Raw genomic sequence first — 25,816 nt, 5'->3', positions numbered from 1 at the left:
CATCCATTTTCTATACCGCTTGTCTTCACTGGGAAACAAATTTAAAAACCTTGTTTACTTTATTCCCCTGTGGCCAAGCATTAACCATGCTGACCAAATCAATCCAATCCAGTCCAATTTTATTTAAAAGGAGTCACATGGTGCTAGAGATTACAAATAGCCATTTTTAATATTGTGTCTGTATCAGCAAATGTGTCCTAAATGTTGCTTGGAGCAATCTCTGATTGCCCTGAGCGTCTGTTTCCATGCCAGTGTCATGTTGATAAGGCATATGATGAGCTGTGCCATAGCAGTTCTAGTTAGTGAGACCTTTAAGAAAGCTGCTTAGAGTTTGTCTTTAAAAATACCAACAAAGATTAAAAGCTAAAGAGAGGATTTTTACCATGCAGTTGCAGTTATGGTTTAGGAGTTTTTAATGTCAACTATAACAAATGATGCTCAATACGAGAGCTGTATTTAAAAATCTGCCTTGACAAAGGTAATTAAGATGGGTTAGTGTACTGTGGGCTTCATGGCGGTCGAGTGGTTAGCGCGCTGGCCACACTGCTAGGAGACACAGGTTCAATTCCACCCTCAGTCATCTCTGTGTGGAGTTTGCGTGGGTTTCCTCCTACATTCCAAAAACATGCTAGGTTAATTGATGACTACACATTTTCCATAGGTATGAATGTGAGTGTGAATGGTTGTTTGTCTATATGTGCCCTGTGATTGGCTGGCGACCAGTCCAGGGTGTACCCCGCCTCTCGCCCAAAAACAGCTGGGATAGGCTCCCTCGCGACCAGTAAAAAATGAATGAATGGATGAATGTTTCCCAGCAGAAACAACATCGACATCATTGCTTTGCTTCAGTGTTGCAAACTTAATCTGAGTAAACTATGGTGGCAACTGGGGAGGGACGTTAAAAAAAAAAACAAAAAAAAGTAGAAATCAGCACAAATCATCCTTCAGCCATGTAACTTGTTTAGACAGCCATGAAAAGACCAGAGCGGCACCACAAAGAGAGAAAAAGCATGATTTTACTCTTCCAAATGCAAATGTGGCCTCACAGCACAGTTGCTTTTTTTTTGTTGTTTTTTTTTTTTCCTTTTTTCCTCCGCTTCCCTGTGATTGTAATTAGGGTTGCAAGATGTCCCCTTTCTTGTCAGGGTTAAAATGATTTGTCCACTGGCAAATCTCTGCTCATTTGCTTGTATTGGAAGTCGTCCATCTATGGCTAATTAGATGGCCTCGCTGTGCGTCTGCTGCTCAAATTCCCATCAGAAGGAAAATCCCTGCATAATAGGACAGAAGAGACACTAAAAGGAGAGATTACCAGGGTTGTGTGTGTGTGTGTGTGTGTGTGTGTGTGTTATCTTTGTGGCGACCATCATGAGTTTAATCTACCTCCCATTCATGTTTTAGCCTCATTGATGGATTGCAACAGGATTTTTTTCATTCCATTCCCAAAAAGCATAAAAATGACAATATTAAAGGAAATAAAGGGTTGTTTCAATCAATGTTTGCATTAGAGGGTAAAAGCTGAACTGATTTGTGCTGCTCTACTAAGTACTAAGTGAGTTAAGCTTATGCAAATGAGAACAATGCAACGATTGTGTTTCCCAGTATTTGCATACAAAAATATACTTCTAGGCGGCACGGCGGTCTAGTGGTTAGCGCGCAGACCTCACAGCTAGGAGACCAGGGTTCAATTCCACCCTCGGCCATCTCTATGTGGAGTTTGCATGTTCTCCCCGTGCATGTGTGGGTTTTCTCCAACATTCCAAAAACACGCTAGGTTAATTGGCGACTCCAAATTGTCCATAGGTATGAATGTGAGTGTGAATGGTTGTTTGTCTATATGTGCAATGTGATTGGCTGGCGACCAGTCCAGGGTGTACCCCCGACCCTCGTGAGGAAAAAGTGGTAGAAAATGTGCCAAAGAGCAGCAACGTGTTTGATCCCTCCCTTACCAAACCTATGGCCGATCGACTATTCTCGCATCTTTGTTTACAAACTTTGCCTGTCTGTACGTTATATTGGCAGCAGCGAGCTTGCTAGCTAAGATTATCCAACTAGCTTCTTGTCTTTGGATTCCGACTTTGAGTGTTTACCACATTTTCTTTTTAAAACAAACAAGCAATTCGATTAGTTTGGAGCTCCTTTTTGTCTCAAGAGGAAAGCTACAAGTGGATATGACATTCATGGTGTATGTACTAACCTTTTCAAGTGTCACAAGTGTGAAAAACTTGTGAACTGTTGCTAAACATGCATGGGAATCGACTGTCTGCCCTGTTGGCAGTTGTGTGTCGCCAAGTACGCGACGCATCTTGTGTCGACATTCACTTTCTTGCTTATTATGAATTACAATTAAAAATAGTCCCTAAAAGTTGCGGTCAATCATCCCCCGCGTCCCCTTCGCTCCTCAGACTCCAACCTGCTGGTACTCCCCTGTAAGACCAAGCTCCGAACCTGGGGTGACAGAACCTTCTCCATCGCTTCTCCACATTCTGGAACTCTTTGCCCCATTTACTCAGTGCTTGCCCTGACCTTCCCAGTTTCAAAAAACAACTAAAACCCACCTCTTTTACTCATATTTTAACTGTGTATTAACGAATGAATGTTGTATTTTAATGTATCTTTTACTCTGTTTACTTGCTTTTATTCAACTCCATTCTTCTGTAAAGTGTCTTTGAGTATTTTGAAAAGCGCTATACAAATAAAATGTATTATTATTATTATTATTATTATTATTAATTAATGACAGCTTGTCACAGGCTAAGCGTATCCATGCCAGCGTTTGTGAACGCTCACGTTTCGATCTTATTCGACTTTCTGGCATCTTTGTTTACACATTTTGCCTGGCTCTCACTGCCTCTCTTTTTGTCATAATAAAAAAATGTATGACTTTACAATAACAAGACGCAAAAATACAGTAGTTACTGTGGAACTAATGACCAATATGTCATATACATTTAGAATAATTACTGAGGAACTAATGAGTAGTGGAAGGTAGGCTTGTTCACGGTGGCGGCAGTCTGCCCTCCCCATGCAGCCCACCACCACAGCTTCAAAAAATATCCCAAGGGATATACTGACGGATGTTTATTATCAGAATCGGCAGCATAAAAACTTGATTGGAGCATCTCTAATGACTGACCTTGTGCTTGTGTTGGATTGCTACCAAGTAAACACTATGCATTATCACCACAGATGATTTATCTACGTGTGTGTGTGTGTTTGTGCATCGGGTGGGGACAAGGGCGACATGTTGCTTGGCGGAGCAAAAAGGTGCATAATTAGACAAGGTTTTGTGCAAAAATGTGCCAAAGACCCCACCCCGCCTCACCCGAAAAGACATTTATTTAGCTGTTGACCTTGCGGCTCGGCTGATGGCTTTGAGAGTCGCAAACAACACGATAAGAGCTTTTTATTCAGATAAGCTCCCCGCGTCAACGCTTCAAAGTGCCACTAGGTGATTTCGCAGCTCTCCAGCCGGAATAATAACCCCAGCGACCGCATGTCAGTGAAAAACACCCCTAATTACAGCAACCTTGGGGTGCGGGAGAAAAAGGGGCAAATAAAGACTTACTTTGGAGTGAAGAAGCGCTCTCGACTTGAGCGCACGCATGCCTCTGCATCCTTAATCTTTTAATGATGCATGGAGTTGGCAGCGCCGAGACAAAAGCGCCTCTTCCATCCATTATTTTGATGTTACTTTACATTTGTAGAGGCTGTTCATCATGTGCAAAGTTTGGCCAAAGAAGCGAAAAAGTCAAAATCATCCAATGTTTAGTAGTTGTCATTGAATAAGTGTATGGAGGTTAAGTCAAACACTTGTCATTGTGGAATAATGTCAAGAAACGGCTGGCTGCCTTTCTGGCACTCATCTTTGTCACTCAGTGACCATGTAGCATTAATTAACCGCCCACACAATATCTTCACATTTTTTCTCGAGAACAGCCAATAAAATAAGTAAGGACAGTATTTGCACAGCATTTGCACAACATAAACACCATGATCACTTTTGCATTATGAGTAGACAATTTGCTATGATTGTACTGATGGCACATTGCGCAACATATATGCTACAGGATTTCTGAAGTGACACAAGAGATGGTCGCCACCTTTAGCATAGCAAGATACCATACTAATTTTCTCAACTTGTATTCTAAACTTAAGAAACTGGGGAAGTGGTGAACAATACAAAATAAGGAGCCAAAAAGGTACCACTTCCACACCAAATAATAAGCAATAGTAAACTATGAATCAGTGAGCATTTATGGGGAGTGACATTCAAACTGCAATGTAGCGGGGAACGACTCTCAACTGTGTTTACTACAGAACATGTCAATATTGGTACCGGTCATGATATATTGGACATATCGGGGAAAAAAGCCAATATAGAGTGTCTCTAATAAAACATAAATTATTATGAAATCACAACAAACAATTAAAAGCCAAAGCATAGAAGCCTGTTTATTACTTATTAGGGGGCTTAACATTATATTAGAGCACTGTCGACATGGAATAACACCCCAATAGTCACTTCCACACTCCTGTTAGTTATGGGCTACGGGGTCTCTGCAGGGACATAACAGAAAGCTGTGGCTAGCATAGCAAGCTACCAAGCCTACTAGCTTACTACCCTTTCCAATTTGCTTATTCTAAACTTAAGAACATGTTTCACATGAAGTGAAGAGGGACAAGATGCCAAGAAAAATACCACTTCCACACAAAATGAGACGCTAACCTTTTTTTCCCCCATGCAATCTCAGCCATGTGTGGGTTTTCTTCAGGAACTCAGTATTCATCCCACATTCCAAAAACCTGCATGTTGGTTAATTGGCGTTTGCAAACATGAATTAAATTATTATTTTTGGAGAAAATGCAATACAGTGAGGGATGTCTGTATTTGTTATTTGTTTTTTAATAACTGTTTTATGCTTTGTTTCCATGGTATTGACGTACCTGCTAGCTCTGGACTTGAGTTGTATTGTAGTCAGATTTTTTTTTGTATTATTGCGTGGAGAAATATTTTGATATATTTTATATTTTAAAAAATATTTATATTTATTAATTTGTAATTAATTCATATCAGTCTAGTAATTTTATATATTAGTGCATAAGTATTATCATTATTGACTATTATAATATTCATTGTAAGCTGTGACCTTATTTAATTCAGAAGCTTTTTCATCTGTCAACTTTAATCAAACTCTCTTTGCTGGCCTCTCCTGTTGTTCAAAGCGCCGTGCAATCGTTAAATTGCACGCTGCAGTAATATTTTCCTTGCACATAATCTCGTTATACGAGCTCTTTCCTGAGGATGAGAGGCACGTTCAAGCTGCACTTCCGCTCATCATCGGACTGAGTCCCATTGCTCCGAGAGAAGAAGAATCATTCCAAGCGTGCCACTCTCTGATTCGGTTCTTTCCCTCCTCCTGTCTGTCGACCCCTTGCTGCCTCACCAGATAATAAGCTGCCACACTGGGCTCATTACTGCATCAAAGGGGGTCTGCGTGCAAACAGTGATCAGTGCACAGCTCAGCTTTGATTCCTGCTAACAGCCACATGAAAACGAAACAACAAGAACACTTCTGAGGGGGGTTCTTGAAAAGAGGAATTTGGGCTGTCTTTGAATGCAACAATTAAATCGACAGAGAATTCAAAACCGGTTAATATGAAAGCTTGTTTAAGATAGCACGCTTCTGTTGTTCAGAGCCACTTTAGTCTCCGTTTGCTGCCATGGTAGTCAATATCGTAATGCCAATAGGTCTGCTTAACCCATTATATGACATCATAGGAAGTCTGATAGTGGAACATCCCATAGTGAAGTACCGATTCATAATGAAGGTTGTAATTTTACAATGCAATTGAACCTTGTTTTATGCATTTTAAATTACGAAGCGTCCCTGTTAGCATTTAAATCAGAACCAGCTATGTTGCCCGTCTATGACATCATCAGTGGTCTACTCTGTAGTTCAGTTGATCACGGCTGCAAAATAACCCACAATGGAGCCAAAGATAGATGCAAGTGCTAGCATTTTGATTTAAAAAGGTGAAAAACACAACTGAACTTAATAACTGTTTCCTGCATGTAGAAAGCATTGCAAAACTCTAAAAACATGTTTTGTGTTAGCGCGCAGACCTCACACCTAGGAGGACCAGGGTTCGATTCCACCCTCGGCCATCTCTGTGTGGAGTTTGCATGTACTCCCCGTGCATGCGTGGGTTTTCTTCGGGTACTCCGGTTTCCTCCCACATTCCAAAAACATGCTAGGTTAATTGGCGACTCCAAATTGTCCAGAGGTATGAATGTGAGTGTGAATGGTTGTTTGTCTATATGTGCCCTGTGATTGGCTGGCGACCAGTCCAGGGTGCACCTCTCGACAGCTGGGATAGGCTCCAGCACCCCCGCGACCCTTGTGAGGAAAAAGCGGTAGAAAATGAATGAATTAATGATTTACATAAATTGTATGTGAAAATACAAAAATACGGGAAAATTGTATGTGGTTAGTGTACGTTCCGGTTTGAGTCTGACTTTTTGGAAGGGATTAATGATGCAAAGGAGCTTCTACTGTACTTTTTCAACCACGTAGGCCTATTCATGCCAAACTGGCAATGAAACAAACACAGAAACGTCCCATCCTGACTAAGGGACGGCTTTACAAGGTGGGACATGAACGCCCACCCGCAATCTAAAACGAGTGGAAGTCTAGAAAAGCAGTCAGAAGGCTGAAGGGCACGAGTGTAATTAAATGGCTGAAAGGGAACAGAAGATCTTACGCGTGAGAAAGATAAGTAGAGACATCACAGCCTGCGAAGATGAATAAAGAAAAAGACAGCATGTTTAGGAGCAGAGTGCTTTTTCCACCCAGGAGATCAACCCACATGTTTTGTATGCAGCTCCGCTCACTGTGTGACTTTTACAGGCCATGGCCGCCAGGACTTTGATAATGATAAATTAAAACAACTGGAACATGTTGGAAAAGCAAAATACGGATGCAACTAGGTTCAGCCTCTTCCTCCTCCGCCGCCGCCGTAGCGACTTGTGAGGGGCAGGCTTTGTCTCCACCCCCGAATGCTGAACACTCATTGGCTGATCTGGGCATGCATTGCGGTCTTACGAAGAAACACATCTTTCTGATATGTTTTAATTGTTAATTCATTCATTCATTCATTTTCTACCGCTTTTTCCACCCTGGACTGGTCGCCAGCCAATCACAATCGCCAGCCAATGACAGGGCACATATAGACAAACAACCATTCACACTCACATTCATACCTATGGACAATTTGGAGTCGCCAATTAACCTAGCATGTTTTTGGAATGTGGGAGGAAACCGGAGTACCCGGAGAAAACCCACGCATGCACGCGGAGAACATGCAAACTCCACACAGAGAGTGGGGTGGAATTGAACCCTGGTCTCCTAGTTGTGAGGTCTGTGCGCTAACCACTCGACCGGCGTGCCGCCCTTGTTAATTAATTATTCGTTAAAAAGTCATTATTTGTGCCGTTCCGAATACCGCTTTCGGGTTCCGTTCCACCCCTGTAGCATACATTCTTGGAGCACAGCACACAAAAACATAAACTTTTCCCCAGTTGTCTTGAACGCAGCATAATCGTAGGATTAGGTGCATTAAGAGCCATACCACATGACTACAATGACTTTGTGTAATTAACTTAATTAACTTAATGTTTATTTGTATTGCATATTTATTATTGCAGTGGTGGTTTGCCAAGATGCACTGACCATCATCTCAGCCAAATGTTAATAAATAACATAATCATAACATTAAAAAACATGTCTTAGTATGACATGTGACAATTCTACACCACTACAAACACTATAATAAACATTTCTATTTCAATTCTGCCATCACGTCATGAATATCAAGGTGTTCATTATTCAGAGCGTATGTCACTGTTCCTAACAAAAGGAAGGGCGGGGCATCCAATCATCCAATCTTGCATCAAGTGTGAAAGAAAGTGAAGTTCAAGACCATTACACTTGTAGCGGAGATAGTAGAAAAAAGAAGTTTTCTTTTACTGTGTCCTCTCCAAAGTAGCTACAGACAGAAGTAACCCCTAAAATGTCAAATGGAAGCGTCTGTGGCATATAATTGATTACCCTAGCAAGTAGCTATCTGCATTATGATTACGCTGCACCGCCGTTCTATTATGCATGAGAGTGATTATGTGGACGCAGATTACAAGCTGACCCCATTGCCTTTGCTTTACCTGAAGTGTAATTTGGATTCGGTGGCGACGGGACGGGGAGCGCTCGTGCCATCAATCTCTGTGATGTCTGCGGATTGAGCGCAATAGTGCGGGATGCAATGAGTAGGCCGGCCTAATGACGCCCTGATATCATTTTAAAAACAGAATGGGACAGCAACATGATGAAAGTGCTTATTTTCTTCACTGACAACACAAGCAGTATAAATGTCCACACACACACACACAGTCGGTACACACTCTGCAATGTGATACAATTGGAGAAGAATACCAGGGATACACACATTCTTGAAACGTATCATTGTCCACCTTTTGAGTATCCTCCACAAATATTCAAACATGGGTTGAATTCAAAGGATTCAAACTGGGTTTGACATAAAAATATGGTCAAGTGGTTAGCGCACAGACCTCACAGCTAGGAGACCTGAGTTCAATCCCACCCTCGGCCTCGGAGTTTGCATGTTCTCCCCGTGCATGCATGGGTTTTCTCCGGGTACTCCGGCTTCCTACATTCCCACATCCCACATTCCAAAAACATGCTAGGTTAATTGGCGACTCCAAATTGTCCATAGGTATGAATGTGAGTGTGAATGGTTGTTTGTCTATATGTGCCAGTCCAGGGTGTACCCCGCCTCTCGCCCGGAGACAGCTGGGATAGGCTCCAGCACCCCCCGCGACCCTTGTGAGAATAAGCGGTAGAAAATGAATGAATGAATATTAAACATATACATGTTAAATAATGGGCGGCACGGCGGTTAAGTGGTTAGCGCGCAAACCTCACAGCTAGGAGACAAGGCTTCAATTCCACCCTCGGCCATCTCTGTGTGGAGTTTGCATGTTCTTCCCGTGCATGCGTGGGTTTTCTCCGGGTACTCCGGTTTCCTCCCACATTCCAAAAACATGCTAGGTTAATTGGCGACTCCAAATTGTCCATAGGTATGAATGTGAGTGTGAATGGTTGTTTGTCTATATGTGCCCTGTGATTGGCTGGCCACCAGTCCAGGGTGTACCCTGCCTCTTGCCCGAAGACAGCGAGGATAGGCTCTAGCACCCCCCGCGATCCTCGTGAGGATAAGCGGTAGAAAATGAATGAATGAATATTAAATACATACATGTTAAATAATGTATTGAATACAGCCTATTAAGCATTTTCCGGCAGGCTAAATGAAATATAATACAAATGAATGATATATAGTATTCTATATTGTCAGTAATGTTGACTTGAGTCGCGGGTTTGAATCATCCCAGAACAGGCACTAATAAAAGCATGGGCTACTCTTGCAACCGTAACTCACACCAAGCTAAAATTCAATTCTGAACCCCCAACATCACTTCCTGTCTTCCCACGCCCTTTGGAACACATTTATAGCAACACACACAGGCACGGGTCTTATGTGTTTGCTGTATTGAATAATGCGAGCGTAAAGGTGACAATAGGGGTGTTATTTTTTGTCTAGCGAGCTCTAGTAGGATAAGATAAGATGACTGTATTAGTCCAACATGGGGAAATTATTTATTTTATTTATGAATAAGGAATCTTCATTCTATTTACTACTCACGGGTCCGACCTGTAACCAATTAATAAACGAGGGATTACAGTACAACCACTTGGAATGTCCTAAAGAAGAAAGAACAACAACATACATTGCAAGAGCCACAAAGAAATACCCTCAAAAACAACTTTTGGTGACGCCAGCAACAAACTTCAGAGTGTAGCAGTGAGCCTATCACTAACTACTCGGACTGTGGTGAGATCTCGAGATGGAGAAAAGCTGTAGCGTGAAAACAGGGCATGGTCATTTGTCACTTGAGGATCAAAACGTCATGTCATCATGATCTCGCTGCTTCTCTCTGATCTTGATCAAAAGCACTCATTCTACCTGTCCTTTTATTCTCTAGAGTGTCCCCTTTAATGTGGAATATGCAGCACACACACACACACACACACACACACACATAAGGATGAATCAAAAGTCGGATGTCCAGCTTGTTCTCTTTTTCTGATGTGGCATCAAACAGCCTCATGTTGACAGGGAAAGGCAGGGCTCGAATGTTAAAGTGTCTCAATACTTTTGCATAAAAAGCTGCCTTGCTCGTGCTGCTAAAGGTCAAGCTTGACATCTAAATGTAAAGCAGTGTTGCGTTTAGAAAAAAACAACAAAAAAACAAGCCGGAAATGAGAAAGACAAAGGATGTGTGTCATCTGGTGTGACAATACGGTGAAGATGAAGTGTAAAATCAGCAGCATGTCGCCTATAAGCTGCTTGTAGAGAAACACATCAGCGTGTGACGAGACTTACAGAAAGAGCCGGATAGGACTGAGCCTTTAAGGAGGTCTTTTTTTTTTTTTTTTTTTTTTTCCAAGGACAGCCTGAGCCTGAAGAATTGGTTCGATAACCGTGAGCTGCTATTAGGTGGGAGAAAAAAACACAAGTAAAACACAACTAAATGGCTCCCTGAGGCGTCATTGGAAGAACGCGCCGCCGCTGTTGATTTGTACAAGGCCGATGCATGAAAGCGAAAATCATACAGACACATGCTGGAAGAAGTCGGAGAGAGGAAGGAAGCGAGTGAAGATGAGAATCTAATTTGCGGAGGGCTTTTTAAAAACGTCTAAAACAAGCAGTCGGCATTAAACTCGCAGAGAATCAATAGTAAAGGTCACGGCCCGAACAAGACATCCCATCATCGTTATGCTATTCTTATTATTAATATTACTGATGATAAGGACAATAGTACTACGATGACAAACCATCAACTTTTCTTTTGTTTCATGTTGTGTTTTATGTGCACTCATTTACTTTCTATGACGCTTATAATCACTACAGTTGTGGGGGTATGCTGGAGCCTATGTAAGACAGTGTCTCTGACTTGTATGCACCTTTCAAGCCAGACATTTTTCATTGATGTGGGCAAGGTGAGACTATTACAAAGTGGTGGAGAGTCGATACTTGTGTATCATGTCTCGATGGCCAGTGGGGTGGCCGTCCCCGTAGGTCCACCATCGGGCCTGGGAAGTGACGTGTGTGACGTCTACGGGCCTCAAATTAACTGTTGGCTTAATGTTAGCAGCAGGTTAGCAGTGTGGAGATTGGCTGACAGCAGCTCCTGTGTGAATATTCACTGCATGCGTTCTCTGCCTGTTAATAAATTGAAGTGCATTGTGGGTATCTCACTCCTTAACCATAAACACTTTTGACACTGGTCTCGAGGTGTCAATAATGTTACAGTGATGAGACAATAGCCACCAGGAATTATGCTGGCAGTGCTGACAGTGTGAGTCTTATTAATATCTAACATGGCTTATTTTCTATGACTATGTATACCGGGTAATACATACGTATGTAAAGGTGACTATACATACTAACTCCTTATTTCTAAAATCACAATAATCACAATCTTCACTCGCTAAATGTACTGCAAAAAAGGTCAGTAAGGATAATTCATAATGCCGCCTACAGAGAACATACTAACTCCTTATTTCTAAAATCACAAATACTTCAACTTGCTGATATAGTTCATCTTCAAACAGCTAAAATAATGCATAAGGCTAAAAATAACCAATTACCTAAAAATGTCATCCAATACTTCTCTACAAGAGAGGAGAAATATGATCTCAGGGAAGAACTACATTTGAAACACTTATATGCTAGGACTACGTTAAAAAGCCATAGCATTTCAGTATGTGGAATCAAACTATGGAATGGATTGAGTAAGACCCTCAAACAATGCACAACGATGAGCCAATTCAAGAAACAATACAAGCAGTTGATGTTTGCTAAATACAAGGATGAAGAGTCTTGAACCAGTCATGATGTGCTATACATATCACTATATTGACACTTACTATGGTACACATTATGTCATTGGATGCTCATATCACCTTGTACTTCGGTACGTGATACATTATTAAAAAAAAACAAAAACCTTAAACTGTATTATGGAAAGCAGGAAGTGAACAAATGTAACAGTTTCTGATTGTAAAAGTACCAGATGGAGGGGTAGGATTTAATAAGCTTTGCTTCTTCCTACTCCTTTTGGACATGTGGAACTGTGAACTGATTATGTGATGCATTCAATTGTAATCTGATGCATGTTCAAATGAAATAAAACCATTACCATTACCATACGGTTGTTATTTATATGTCTCGAAGGCTGTAACAATAGTAAAAATCGTATTTAGATGATCATAAACAGGTTTTCTTTGTTCTCATGACACAAATATTCAATTTATTAATATTGAATCATGGATATTCACAAGCGTGGTCAGGTCTGTAACCAATTAACCATGATAAATGACAACTGGGACAATTGTATATGCGCACAAACCACTGTATGAGTTGCTAGCACCAGCATCATTCAATCGTGAATAAAAACCTGCTAACCTCGAAGAACATATAAACCCCACCCCCACTCCTAAAACCGGGACATGTATCAAACCATGATTATTCCAGGACATAACACGCCAGTTGATTTTACATCAGTAATGTATTAAAAATTTTGAAGAAAAACACACTATTTGTTATAATCTGCCTAAATCCTGTTTACATTTCAATGAAAATGTCAAATTCTAAGCAGGAAGGTTGAACTGTCAGATGATCATTTTTTAAATCAATATTTTGAATTATTTTGACAATTTGAAGAAGAACAACTTTCAATAATCCACCCAAATACCGTGCACTTTGAAACAGAAATGTCATAGTCTAAGGAAGATGAGATTATTTCTGCTACTGGGTGCTATCCATAGCATCCATAATATGAATAAGAATCAGAGGTTGTGATCAAGATGTCAGGCTTGCACATTAATCATGGGGGATAAGGAGGGCATGTTGGTGGGGAAGCCGCCCCGCCCTCCCCCCGTACTGGTGTCACCTCTAAGGATTGTCCAACTCGGCCTCTGCATCTGCCGCCTTCCTGGATGACCGCCAAAGCAGAGAAGCCTGGTAATTCAGCAGGTTAGAGAGGAGCTAATGGATTCCTGGCCAAGAAATGAGGCTTTGGAACCTGAGCGACACGATGACTGACAGCTACATTAGAGCACAGACGGAGCAGAGCCGAGGGGGAAGAAATGAGATGAGGGACAACGACAGAAGAAGATGGACGAAGACAGCGGGAGATGTTGCTCTCAAAGTTCTGAGGTTTCAATTTGAGTTATATATATTCCTTACATCTGATACACAACCGTACACCTAACGCAGTGGTGGTCACCGACCGTTCTGAGCCCAATATCCCTGGTCTTGTGCACAAACCTGTGAAAGATCGAGGACATGTACTCCTTTTCAGACATGTTGAAAAGATTAACTGTAGGTACGAATATCCCAAACAAATAAACCAAGACCAATTTGTGTTGCCGTACTTATCAGTAATGTTTGTTTTTATCAAATTATCAATCTCAGCCATCCGGGAGGGGCTCAGAGTAGAGCCGCTTCTCCTTCACATCAAGAGGAGTCAGTTGAGGTGGCTCGGGCATCTAGTTCGGATGCCTCCCGGACGCCTCCCTGGTGAGGTGTTCCAGGCATGCCCAGCCGGGAAAAGGCCCTGGGGCAGACCTAGGACACGCTGGAGGGACTATGTCTCACAGATGGCCTGGGAACACCTTGGTGTCCTCTCGGTGGAGCTGGAGAAGGTTGCCGGGGACCGGGAAGTCTGGGCTTCGCTACTAAGAATGCTGCCCCCGCGACCCGGACCCGGATAAGGAAAATGGATGGAAATGGATGGATGGATGGATGATTATCAATCTATTGTGGATAAGTTATCAAATTATCGAAAGATGTGTTTGATGATTGAAAAATTCATCCTAAATTTTTGAACAAGGGGCTGCACGGCGGTCGAGTGGTTAGCATGCAGACCTCACAGCTAGGAGACCAGGGTTCAATCTCTGTGTGGAGTTTCTCCACGTGCATGCGTGGGTTTTTTCCGGGTACTCCGGTTTCCTCCCACATTCCAAAAACACGCTAGGTTAATTGGCAACTCCAAATTGTCCATAGGTATGAATGTGAGTGTGAATGGTTGTTTGTCTATATGTGCCCTGTTATTGGCTGGCCACCAGTCCAGGGTGTACCCCGCCTCTCGCACAAAAACAGCTGGTATAGGCTCCATATTGTCAGGGCATTGACTCAATCACAACTGGACTGACCCAAATATTCATTCTGAAAGATAGAGGCAACCCCCCTAACATAAGAATGGTTTCACTCGTTTGGAATGGAAAACTACAGTAGTTAAGCTACAGTTAGTATTCCATTCGGTTGTAACAATGCCCAGTAATCCAAAAATGGCTGTGAATCTCCTAAGACAACCTGAACAGTTCAGTTGTGATTGCGAATATCACGACAGTGACATTGTAATCTTCTATTCCGCCATGCTGCTGAGACAACAAAATTGGACTGCGTAAGGTTTTCATTCCTTCTAATACTGAATATGTTTTTCAACCTCTGGGAGGTGTTTTACCGAAGAGAAAAGACAGAAATGTGATTTCCTGGCCAAGACTATTGCTGTTGGGACATGATTGCCCAGCAACAGATGGAAGGAGCGTTAGAGTGAGTCACAACAGGACGACGTCTCCTGTAGTCATGTTTGAGCTTTGATTGTTTGATTGTTTGATCGCAGCAACATCAGCATGAGAGGATAGCTACAAGCCGACTCGCATCTTATCAGGAAATCAAACACAGCGGCTTTCGGCTGAAACGTTGAGTGTTTTTTTCTGTAATGTGGTCAGATTGGTGGTCATCCGCAGAGTCTGATGGATTTTATTTGTCGATTTAACGGGATCCGTAGAGTCAGCGTGACAAAATAATCCTGATATTCATCTCAGTTCTCGTCATTCTATACTCAGTGTTCTTACTGTAGGAATAAACACAGCTACGTCAAAGTCTTTATTCTCTTATAATTAAAAAAAAAAAATCAAAGGCATTTTTTTTCCATGAGTGCTAATTAGGAGGTGTTATTTTCCCCTGTCACAACTCAAATGACCTCCCCGGCTGAGTTAAAAACACGTGTTCTCCTCATTCCGCAGAAGGCGCTTCGGATCAGATGACAAATTAGGAAAGCGAGTGCACAAAATTGGACACACTTGACCTAAATGCACAGGCAAAAAATCTAAATCCCAGTCACGTTTAGCTGAAAATGAAGAAAATCCATCTTTAGTCAAGGGACTTTATTTGAGGAGCTAAAAGGAACAAAAAGCTTTTTATTTGTTTTAGGGGTTTTTTTCCATAAAAATATGGAGGCCATCTGCACTTTCACTTTCAAGCACATCTGTGGTGACGTGCGGGAGAGGTGCTGATGCTGCGCGGAGGTAACTGAAACCGCAGATGGCTGATATAACAAAAGGGTTTGGTTCACAAACCTAAGCAGGAAAGGGAAAATGGTTGTCTTTTTCTTCAGCAGTGGTTTTCATCTTGGAATTCAATTTTTGCTCAGTGTCTTTGTTATAGTGGAGTCATAAACACCGGCCTTAACTAAGTCATTTTTGGATTTTATTGAGTCATCACTGTGCTCTTGAGATCATTTTGCTTGTCCTGGGAAGGTCTACCACTGTTCTATGTTTTCACCATTTCTGGATAATGGCTCTTACTGTGGTTTGCTGGAGTCCCAAAGCTCTCAAAATGGCTTTATAACCTTTTCCAGACTGATAAACCTACTGTTATGTTAAACAGAGGCACAATCACTTTTTCATATTACTGTATTCTATGAATCGTAGAATTGGTTTCATGTCAAATTTTAAGGCAAGTAAAACAGGGACTGCTGCTCACTTGTCTTGTTGTATCTTGCAGTCGCTACACAGATCTGTCATTGTCAATTACTGCTAGTCATACCATACGTGTTTTATATCAGATGCTAAAATACCTATAAATCTTATTACAAAGAAATAAACCAATATACCCCACCAACGTTATAAGCTTACGCTCTTAATAAAAAATGTTAAATGAATATATCTCTGACAGTGTCAATCAAAAGTGAGCATTATTATCTTTTCATTCATTCATTCATTTTCTACCGCTTATCCTCACGAGGGTCACAGGGGTGCTAATATACTGTATATATTATATATACAATAGTTTGAGCAGAGAAGACCCGTTTACAACCTTCTAAATATGTATTTTAAATACTATTAAAGCCCTCTAAACATAAAATAGCACCCCTATAGTCACATTTACATTCATATTAGCCAATATAGTAGATACAATCAGAGAAAATAAGTCATTTAAGACATAAACAACCAACTATCCACATGAGGGTCGCGGTGGGTATGCTGGAGCCTATCCTAGCTGACTTCGACAAGAGGCGGGGGAACACCCTGGACTGGTCGCCAGCCAATCACAGGGCACATATAGACAAACAACCATTCACACTCACATTCATACCTATGGACAATTTGGAGTCACCAATTAACCTAGCATGTTTTTGGAATGTGGGAGGAAATCGGAGTACCCGGAGAAAACCCACGCATGCACAAGGAGAACATGCAAAATTCACACAGATGGTTGAGGATGGAATTGAACCCTGGTCTCCAAGCTGTGAGGTCTAACCACTCGTTCACCGCGCAGCCCCATTATTATCTTAGTAAAGCTTAAATTTTCTTGTTATGTTGTTATTTTTTATGCGAAGTGAGGCACTTTTCTATCATCCGCTTGTCTTGAAAGTCTTCTCTTCTTGAAGATTACACAAGTTGTCTGTTTGCCGTGTCTGGGCCTAGCTTATTTCTAACATAAACATTGTTTTATAAGTCAGCGCTGTGTCACTGCTGTCTCTTCTTCCTCTTCCTCGAGCTTTGGTAAATAGGACTTTGAGGAGCGATGAGTCGGAGTGTTGTTCTCCCTCACCTCGGGGTTGTCTCTTTTCTCGTTATTTTGAGTTTGTTTCCGTGCTCTGTTTGTTCTGTTTGCGAGTGGAGATGAAAAGATCACTCCAGTCTGTCTTCATTCGGAGAGTTTTTTTTTCCCTCCTCTTGTTCTTTGCCTCATGCTGCTTGTGTGAAGGCTCGGGGTCAAGCAGGCCGACCCGGCACACGTCGCTAAAGCTATCCGGGGGAAATTACGGTTAAATTATGCTCGCCGCAGGGGCGGGCAGACGTGGCATAGCGGCATCAAATCCTCAAGGTCGTTGGTTGAAGGCACTGAGCCACACAACTTCCAGATGTTTGCAGGGGATGAGGCGTGTCGGTTTGGAGGTGCAGGTCATAGGTCAATGGTGGGCGTTGTTGGCCTACTGTCCTCTTAAGAAGTTTTCAGCAAGGGGCGCATAGAGGAATATTGAAGGATGTGGGGGGGTCACTTTGATACAATTTGTACAATAAAATAAACAATAAATACAATAATACAAAATACAATAAAGATGATAAGGTAAGCTGTGTCACCTATATATTATATATTATAGTATAGTATTATAGAATGAATGTTGTATTTTAATGTATCTTTTACTCTGTTTACTTGCTTTTATTCAACTCCATTCTTCTGTAAAGTGTCTTTGAGTATTTTGAAAAGCGCTATACAAATAAAATGTATTATTATTATTATAATCATAAGTAACATAATCAATCTTCACATGTTAAATCAATAAAAAAATGTACACAAGTAAAGACAGAGTTAACTTACAGGTTAAATCTTATGTAAGCTGCAAATTAATCCTGCCTTGACTTGCATACTGTTCTTTTCTTTTCTTTTAATTGATTTAACAACATGTTTCTTATGCGGGGTTGAGTGTGGAGAGAGGGATTTAATGCATGAGCAGGTCCATCCTCCTTTGTGGATTAGCTAAGCGCCGAAGAATAAAATAATTAAGAGTTGTTTGAGACACGGTGGTATTTGCCAGACCCTTCAGGATTGCGTAATGTTGCGATAATGCCACTTCATACTTCCACCGATCCCTGCTAGCTTTGTGCAACTTCAAAACACATTCTGGCCAATCATTGCCATTTTCGCCAATAGAATTTGGGACCAGCGTTTAGAGCAGTGCATCCCGTGTCCGGGCACAGTGAGGGGGATCTACCGCTGTAACTACGGAACCTAATATCCAACATCCAAACACAAAGTAACTTCACCACGGTACACCGCGGACATGTCTGCATGGTGGTGTTGCTTTTCTTCTTCATGTGAGAGGCGGGAGTCGAGTGGCAACCAGCTTTGAGGCACATTACAGCACCTAGCATGTGTGTGGCCCTTTGCTAGAAACGGGATACAACAACCTGATTGGCCAGATCTTTTTGGCATTATCTGATCTTCAGGATCGGGATCGGTAGCAAGCATCCGGAAGATCGGATCGGAACATCCTTACTGTCCAACCAATTTCATTTGAACAGATTACAATTGAATGCATCACATAATCAGTTCACAGTTCCACGTGTCCAAAAGGAGTAGGAAGAAGCAAAGCAAAAGGAGTAGGAAGAAGCAAAGCTTATTAAATCCTACCCCTCCATCTGGTACTTTTACAATCAGTAACAGCTACATTTGTTCACTTCCTGCTTTCCATAATACAGTTTAAGGTTTTTTTTTTTGTTTTTTTTTGTCCCATACCGAAGTGATATGACCATACAATGACATAATGTGTACCATAATGTGTACCAAATGTGTCCCCGCGTCCTCACTTCCTGGTTTACACTGATAGAGACGTCAACAAGTGATGCACACATTTGCACATTTGTGTGTGCCCTGTTTGTAAGGTCTTTTTGTTTTTAATATTTGTTCATTATTCTTCAACAAATATCCTAATTATAGTTAAACAAGGGAAAAAAATCAGGACAAGTTATTGCAATTTTCACAAAACACAACAACTTCTGTCGCAATTTTTGGGGTAAAACGTCTTCAAATCAGGTATCTAAAAAAAGGCCGGCAAGATCCTGAGGGAACTGCATGGTGAATTAGTCTCAAAACATTACTAATTTTGTGCAACTTTTTAAAAAATCTGCTGCAAAGTTAGGTATTTTAGGCCACAACAATAACAAAAAAAAAGCTTAGCAGGACTGATTTACTCCAGGTGATGAGCTTCGGCAGCTCAGCAGACAGCATCTAAATGTTCTGGGCTTTCATATAATATAATATTGATCAGTGAATCAATGACATTTGAACAGAGCTTTATCACGTTACATTTTTAATGTGATCTGCCAAAAAAAAAAAAAAAAACGATGGCGGGATGATGAGGTTATCGATTGATCAAGGCCCCACCTCGTTGCTTAAAGCTCCCCTTCTGCACACACTAAGCACCAAGACATGACGATGGGTGCACCAACCAAAATAGATCAACAAAGCGACAAGTGAAGCCCCCCCCAGGGGAGACGTAGTGATGAAGAAGCGAGGAAGATCACAACGCATTCGTGTCAAACTAGCACTAGCACAACTCTCTCTCTCTAGTGTCTTCTTCAGGCTCTCTGTCACATTCGGTGCCGCCACACCCAGTCTGCCACCTTTTGTTTGCCTGTCACAACTGTCCACTTTCATCACGCAGCATCACTGCTTCTAACTCTCTCTTCTCAAGTAAAACGGAATAAAAAAAATCAAGTCAGACACTGTTGGGAAACATGGAGGCATTGCTCCAACCACCATAGCAAGAAAACAGTCATAACTGTCATCCATTGATCTTATACGTCTAGTAGGAGACTGCAAGGTTCAAATAAGGTGACCAGTTTACTGTTTTTTTTTTCTTTGCATGTTTGTCACCCTTTAAATGTTTCACATCTAACACAACTGAGCAAAAAATACAGTTTTTAAATGAAACTTTTTATTATTAAAGAGACAAAAAAATATCCAATCCTACATGGCCTTGTGTGAGAAAGTGATTTCCCACCATTAAAACACAACTTAAGTTAAATTAATAAAGCTCGATCATTCATTTTCTACCGCTTATCCGGTCGCGGGGGTGCTGGAGCCTATCCCAGCTGTCTTCGGGCGAGAGGCGGGGTAGACCCTGGACTGGTCGCCAGCCAATCACAGGGCACATATAGACAAACAACCATTCACACTCACATTCATACCTATGGACAATTTGGAGTCGCCAATTAACCTAGCATGTTTTTGGAATGTGGGAGGAAACCGGAGTACCCGGAGAAAACCCACGCATGCCCGGGGAGAACATGCAAATTCTACACAGAGATGGCCGAGGGTGGAATTGAACTTGGGTCTCCTAGCTGTGAAGTCTGCTCGCTAACCACTCGATCGCCATGCAGCAGAGATCGATCAGTCTGGAAAATGTTATAAAGACATTTCTAAAGCTTTGGGACACCAGCTAACCACAGTGAGAGCCATTATCCACAAATGCCGTAAGTACAGAACAGTGGGTGAACATTCCTAGGAGCAGCTGGCCAACCAAAATGACGAATACCGTAGTGACAACTCATCCAAGAGTTCACAAAACATCCCAGAACTTCCAAAGAACTGCCAGTGTTCACCATAAGACACTGGGTAAAAAAAAAAACGGCCTACGAGTTTCAAGAGGAAAACAACTGCAGAAAAAAAGAATAATAAGGCTTGTCTCAATTTTTCCAGAAAACATCTTGATGATCCCCAAGACAATTAGTAAAATATTATGTGGTACTATGAAGGAGTGTAAAAGTAACGGTACATTTCAGAAAAAGAACATCATACCAACAGTAAAATATGGTGGTAGTAGTGTAATGGTCTAGGGATGTTTTGCTGCTTCAGGGCCTGGAAGACTTGCTGTGATAAATGGAACCATGAATTCTTCTGTCTACCAAAAAATCCTGAGGGAGAATATCCGAGCATCTTTTTGTAACCAACTGAAGGCTTTGGAGGATTGACATAGTCAAAGTCTTGATCTGAATCCGATTCAGATGGTGTGGCATGAACAACTCTACAAAGATAAGTGGGGCAAAATTCCTACACAATTCCTATTGCATGTTACGCTTGAATACAGTTGTTGGTGCTAAGGGTGGCCCAACCAGTTGCTAGTTTTAGGTGGTTATCACTTTTTTCACACAGGACCATGTAGACCATGTAGATTTTGATTTAGACCATGTAGATTTTGATTTTTTTTCTCCCTTAATAAGACAAAATTTCACTTAAAAACTGCATTTTCTGTTAATTTGTGTTGTCCTTGACTAATATTTGCATTTGTCAATGCTTTACTAACTGAATGGGCTGCATATTATTGGCATATACTATATTTTCTATGGGATTATCACCTCTATGTAAGACATAGTATCTATATTAACTTATTAATTACAGTTAGTCTTTGCAATGTGTGTCTTTTTGGTTTAACTTTAAGGCTAACAGCATCCACTCCTCTGATGGGACATAATGTGTGAAATTAAGTTTGGCACATTTCCCTTTTTTTATTATTATTATTTTACTTTGACAAAATCCCAGTTGCTTTTCAGGAAGCGGATATAATTACAATCACTTTCCTTTGAAATTAAAATTCAACACAGATGGTGTTCATAAACACAATGGGGGTGCTTTTGCTGAGTTATGGATTCATGTATATGCCAGAATATTATAGTGCGGCTTTAAAACTGGATGTGTCTCAGTAATTACAAATTGGACATTCATATGTGTAACAATTTCATATTATTTGATAATCCATAATCAGAGCCATCCATCGACAACATCCTTGTTTCTTGCCCATGTCTGTGATCTCCATTTCTATTTGGATTGAGTTGTAAACTGCGGTTCAGCCATTAAAAATGTTTAACAGCTAGCAGCAAGACGTCGATTTGAATGTGGATACACGCAAAGCAGCCACAAGTCATTATCTTTATGCATCAGGGACGCGCACCTTCTTGTCAATGTAGGTAAATTAAAACCTCATCAGCACTCTCAAGGACTCCACGCAAGTAAATATAGTATCTTAACCCAGAATCCTTGCGGGCTAATTAAAATATCATTAAGGGACTTAAGTAATCGTCTCTCACCTGGAGCAAGAGTCCGAGGGGACGTATGTGGAATTGCTTCCATAGATGGAAGGGGGCGCCAAAAAGTCTTCCTTTTACTTTTTTACATTTGTTGCTCAAAAAGCCTCAGCATGGAACTTGAACTTCCACTGCTGTCATCCACCACACTTCCAACACAATGTGTTCCGTTCCGTGCCAAGCTCTGCAAACCGACAGCCGTGTGGGTGGCAAATGTGACACATTTCCTCTCAATAATTCACAATCATGCTATGATGACATGGCGATATTATGCTGTCTTTACAAACCACTTCTATGGGACAACACGACAACACAAAGCAGCATATAGGGCGTGAGAAGATGAGACTGATGCATATTATTTAGTAATAATAGGCATGGTAGAGTGTGGGAGCGATTTTAGAACCACAATGAAGCAAGGGGCGACTGCATTAGAGAATCTGGCGTCAAACTGTTCCCGTTCCCGATCATTGCATATGATTTTGGATAAAAACAATAGTACATTATTTTCTGAAAAGTTGCAAATGTACCATATGGCCCTCTGAAGCTGTGCATGATCAAACACTACGAATGTACGTGGTTTTACAACGAGCAAGAAGCTGCTTATCACTCCTTGCTCAATGAGATTTCAATTCATCCCGGACGCTTGTGAATAACGGTTATAATTCACATCGGGTAAGCCCATCTTAACTCGCCTTATGCACTCATTAATAATTGATTGACGCTCTGCCTGGCATTACATTTATCATTAACCCTCAACATTGCAAAAACATGTTTTTAATTTTCTCCCAATTCCTCCCACTGGAGCGCCTTTTCACCCTACATCTTTTTTTATCTGCTTTCTCTAATCCTCAACACGTTCATATTTCTCATACAATTACACGATTATGGCTTCCCTGTACAATCCAGTTTTCATGAACAGGCTGGAGATTTGCTCTCATGCTGTCAAATTCCTGTCAACGAAAACAAACTAAAGAATTGCCATCGTCCCCCCCCCGTAGCGGGATTTGGGCCATAAAAATTAGTCGTACACTTATTTTATCGACATATTTAGATTCCTTGACCATGAAAACAAACCACAAAAGGGTTTACTGACTTGTAGAATGCTAACACCTAGCATAATATTCAGTGTTTATATAGTAAGTGCCAACCTCTGAAAATTATGTTAGCAAGCTAACATGCTAATGTTAGAATGCTAACACCAAGCATAATATTCAGTGTTTATATAGTAAGTGCCTACCTCTGAAAATTATGTTAGCAAGCTAACATGCTCATGTTACAATGCTAACACCTAACATAATATTTGTTGTTTATATAAACAACGAATATTATGTTAGATGCCTACTTTTGAAAATTATGTTAGCAAGCTAACATGCTAATGTGCTAACACCGAGCATAATTTTTCCAAGTGTCTGCTCAAGTTCATATTCATGAAAATCACAAAAAATGCTACTATGCTAATATTAGTATGCTAGCAATGCTAACATGCTAATGTTAGCATGCCAACACCTAACATGATAGTGTTTATCCATATTTATATTACTAACCACTGCTATTTGCACCCATGAGCATTTGTAATATATACTGTTTTGGATGAAACACTGAATTTCTAACCTATAACATTGTAAATACAAAATTATTATAATAATTCTATGTAAATATGTACAGTAGAATTATCCTTCTTCTCTTTACGTGTATATTGAACTTGTAACAGATTGTAATGTCAACCGGGATCAAATTCTTAGTGTGATAACACACATGGCCAATAAAGCTAATGTGATTCTACCAATGAAAATTGCTAAAAATGCTACTATGCAAATATTAGCATGCTAGCAATAGTAACATGCTCACGTCAACATGCAAAAACCTCGTATAATTGTGTTTACACTGTAAATGTGTCTGACAATGAAAACAGCAAAAAATGCTAGTCCAGTATGCTAGCATGGTAACATTAGCATGTTAAAAATTACCACGAACCGGGAAGGCTAACAAATGGTCTGACCTGGTCCCCCCCCCCCTGGATCCAGACAGTCATGTGGATCACCCGCAATAATAAGGTAATATAAGGTAATAAAAGCCTTGTGATGCACTCACCAAGTCTGGAACGCCCTCCCCCCCTTTACAAAACAAATCTTGTACCGGCCACAAAGAGGACGTCATCTGCCCCTGATTATCTCATTGGATTCAATCAGCCAGCAGGTACATTCGATTATGCTTGTGGCTCATCTAAGAAAATTCCGCCTAAAAAAAAAAAATGTGCAAACTCATACAACACACGTCGTGTCCCCAACGAAACCTCCATTGTCAGCTGAGAAAAGTTTAGCCCAAGAGAGAAAATGAAGTTTTCTCTTCTATAAAAGATATGCATCTGCCATGTCAGAGAGGGGCGCCGCTGCCAAGGAACAAAATGGCGATTTTTATCTGCACTATAGCACAGATGTGTTGAATGACTTTGAGGAACTATTTTAAGGCACAATGGAAAAATAATTAAATATGCGCATGGCATTATATTGGCGGATATTAGAAGTTTCATTACTCAGATACTGGGAGGGCTTTTCTTCTTTCACGTTGAATGATGAGGGATTCAAGGGCTTCTAATTTTAGGCCCTCACCACAAACATACACGCATGTGAGGAAAAGAGATTTAAAGGTCTGTTTGTATGTTTCTGTACAGGCAGAAAAAAACAGACAAGGGATTATACATCAATAGCTTGGGAGAGTGTAGACCTCGATTTTACACACACACACACACACACACACACACACACACACACACACACACACACACACGGTACAAGCAATGTGCTCTCACAGTGCTCCATTGCCATCTAGTGGATGAACTATCCGCTACCAATAGAGAAAGATAAGCGACAGGTACTTTATTGGAAAAAATAATATATGGGTTTTTATTTGCGTTACACCAAATTAAATGGATAATAACTGACTTTGGCACGGTGGTCTAGCGCGCAGACCTCACAGCTAGGAGACCAGGGTTCAATTCCACCCTCGGCCATCTCTGTGTTGAGTTTGCATGTTCTCCCCGTGCATGTGTGGGTTTTCTCCGGGTACTCCGGTTTCCTCCCACATTCATTCATTTTCTACCGCTTTTCCTCACGAGGGTCGCCTATCCCAGATGTCTTTGGGCGAGAGGTGGCGTACACCCTGTACTAGTTGGCAGCCAATCACAGGGCACATATAGACAAACAACCATTCACACTCACATTCATACCTATGGACAATTTGGAGTCGCTAATTAACCTAGCATGTTTTTGGAATGTGGGAGGAAACCGGAGTACCCGGAGAAATCCCACGCATACACGGGGAGAACATGTAAACCGAGGTGGAATCGAACGCTGTGTGGCCTGATGAATAGCAATAGCATCTAATGACCTCCAGATACACACAGTAGGAGATTATCTGTGCAGTTCATTCACAGCATATATGCGGGTGTAACCCGCCTCTCGCCCGAGGACAGCTGGGATAGGCTCCAGCACCCCCGCGACCCTCGTGAAGAAAAAGCGGTAGAAAATGAATGAATGAATGAATAACTGACTTTGGGGCAAAAGGACACATATATAAACTATTCGCAAATTAGCCTAGCGTGTGAGTGTGTGTGGACGTGCCTCCCATTCCAGCAGTGACGGCCCTCAGCTGTCCTGTCTGCCCCTTCGTCTGTCTCCCTGGTTCTCCGCCTGTCAGGGTCCTCTCTATCCGGCCCATGGTGCCTGTTGGGGGGAGGGAAG

The 25,816-nt window shown here is 41.3% G+C and overlaps 1 long non-coding RNA gene across 1 annotated transcript in view; it reads right to left on the bottom strand.

Moving 5' to 3' along the window:
* The window catches only part of LOC144894480 (uncharacterized), a 75,947-nt gene that overhangs the window by 40,228 nt on the left and 9,903 nt on the right, over positions 1 to 25,816 (bottom strand). Inside the window, exon 2 of the long non-coding RNA XR_013625094.1 lies at positions 25,697 to 25,798. This is a non-coding gene — a long non-coding RNA (uncharacterized LOC144894480). The remainder of the gene's footprint in view (positions 1 to 25,696; positions 25,799 to 25,816) is intronic.

This window comes from Doryrhamphus excisus, linkage group LG20, assembly GCF_037039965.1.
Source record: "Doryrhamphus excisus strain RoL-2023G ecotype Guam linkage group LG20, RoL_Dexc_Guam_v1.1, whole genome shotgun sequence".
NCBI lineage: Eukaryota > Metazoa > Chordata > Actinopteri > Syngnathiformes > Syngnathidae > Doryrhamphus > Doryrhamphus excisus.
This window is presented reverse-complemented; position numbering and strand designations above follow the sequence as displayed.